General features: G+C 40.3%; 1 pseudogene; it reads left to right on the forward strand.

Moving 5' to 3' along the window:
- Positions 1-2133: 2133 nt before the first annotated feature.
- On the forward strand, positions 2134-2233 carry LOC125486683 (annotated as a pseudogene).
- The last annotated feature ends 240 nt before the right edge of the window (positions 2234-2473 follow it).

Below are 2473 nucleotides of genomic sequence, written 5' to 3' on the forward strand. Positions count from 1 at the left end.
TTACAACCTCTCTTCAAAATAAAAATCTGAACAAAATAATTTGAAAGTAATAGCATTATCACAACAGAAAGCAGGAAATTATAGGCCAGTTAGTTTGGCATGTCACAGGGAAATACTGAAATCCGTGATTGAGATTAAACAGGATATTTAGAAAATCTCAATAGAAATCAGGGCAGAGTCAACATGATTTTATGGAATGGAAATCATATTTAACTCATATGTTTGAGGGTTCTTTGAGGAAGTGGAAAACCAATGTGGATAAAGGAGAACCTTGGAATATAGGGGCATTTGACAAGGTGCCATATCAAAAGGTTACTGCAAAAAAAAGGTAGGAGTTGACATATTAGTATAGATAAGAGATTGTTAATGGAGTAGCCATAATTTTTGGGTTCACAAGATGTAACAAGTAAATTGCCACAAAGATCATTGCTGGCAAATCAACTATTTATAACCAATTACTTGGATGAAGTGACTGAATCTTGGATAAATTGCTCAGGATGCAAGGAATGTATCTCTTTGCAGAATCCTAAAGAGAGTTGGCAAAAGAATAGCAGATGGAGTACAATGTAGGAAAATTAATTTCTGTTTGGCAAGAATAGAAAAGCAATAAATTATTCATATGGAGGGGGATTGCAGGACCGAGAGGTATAAGAAGGATGTTTGTGCACTGATACATGGGTCACAAGGATAGTAGGTAGGTACAGAAAATGATTAGGAAGGCAAATGGTATGTTGTCAAAGTTATGAGTGGAATATAAAAGTAGGGTCTAGAATGTTTTTGATCTCTATTTAGGAAAGGATATAATCACATTAGAGAAGGTTCAATTTATTCCTGGAATGACGGAGGTTATTTTATGAGGAATGCTTGGGCCAGTACCCATTGGGAGTTGAGAGGAATGAGGGGACTTGGGGGGGAAATTAGAACCTGGAAATTCAGCTAAAAATGGGTGCCCTATTCAAGATATAGATTAGTGACGAGGATTGCCAGAGGACACAGCTAGATATAGACAGGCTGGAGAAACGGCTGATGGAATTTGCAGGCATATGTGAGGTGATGCATTTAGGCAGGTCTAATGCAGGAGGGAAACATTAACAGAGATCTAGGTGTACAGGTCCACAGTTCCCGGAAAGTGGCAAAACAAATGCATAAGGTGGTCAAGAAGGCATATGGCATGCTTGCTTTCAGCAGTCAGGTCATAGAGTGTAAAAATTGGCAAGTCATGTTGCAGCTATATAGAACTTCAGTTGGGCCACATTTGGAATATTGTATACAGTTCTGGTCACCACACTACCAGAAAGATATAGGGGCTTTGGAAAGAGTACAGCAAAAAGGTACCAGGTTTGAAGGGTATTAACAAACTCAGTTTGTTTTCACTTAAACTTTGGAGATGGAGGGGGTGACCTGACAGGTTTACAAAATTGTGAGGCATGGATGAAGTGATTGTTGGAGTCTTTTCCCATGGTAGAAATGTCATTTTCTAGGGGACATAGGTTTAATGAGAGGAGGAATGTTCAAGAGATGAGAGACAAGTTTTATTTTTACACAGAGGGTGGTAAGTACCTGGAATGCAGTCCCAAAAGAGGTACTAGAAGCAGATATAATAGCAATGTTTAAGAGGCAGATACATGAATAGGCAGATACGAGGGATACCGATCGCATGGCGACAAAGTTTTAGTTTAGAATGGCCTCGCATCAGCACAGGCTTGGTGGGCCAAAGGGCCTGTTCCTGCGCTGTACTGTTCTTTGGCAGCTCAGACACCTCACCTGACTTCCTTCTTTACTTTGTTCCGTCCATCTGTCAGCCTTTAACCAGGCTACAACAGGAGATCAAGCTTGTATGTCGATATTTAATTAAATTATGGACAGCATTTAAAAGCTTTGTGTCATCCTTCTCATGAAAGACCAGATGAAGATCCCAGACTTCAATCTTGATCCCTAAACTGCATCTGCACAAACCACCACTGATGGAGATCCGTGTCAGTCTCATCTTGCTCCATCCTTGGTTGATGTTTGAGCCACAGACCTCCGGTTCCGGAATGAAGAACTGCAGTGGTTTGCCATTGCCTTCTGCAGAAGGGCTGATCGGGAGAGAGTCCTGCTGTTCTTACTTACCACCAGATGGATCGTAAGGTTTTACAGGCTGTTTGATTAAATATACTAAAGTTGGAATGATAGAGAAGATTAGCACAGCCCCTAGGCAAGATGACAAGTATGTAAATTATTCCTTTTTTTTTAAAAAAAAGTACCCTCTGTGGCCAAGAAGTCCCAGAGGAGGACTTGATCCTGGAACATCTGGCACAAAGGTAGGAGGGATGCACAATGAATTACACATACTGTTCTTCTAATACCAGAAGTACGAAAGATAAAACGGAAAGCTCTTATCATTGTGATCACCTAGAACTGATTTGAAACATCCAAGGAGCCAATGTCCATTTCACAGATATAAAGGAGACATTCACAGCAAAACACTCCT

The sequence above is a fragment of the Rhincodon typus genome, chromosome 31, assembly GCF_021869965.1.
Source record: "Rhincodon typus isolate 14 chromosome 31, sRhiTyp1.1, whole genome shotgun sequence".
NCBI classification, from domain to species: domain Eukaryota; kingdom Metazoa; phylum Chordata; class Chondrichthyes; order Orectolobiformes; family Rhincodontidae; genus Rhincodon; species Rhincodon typus.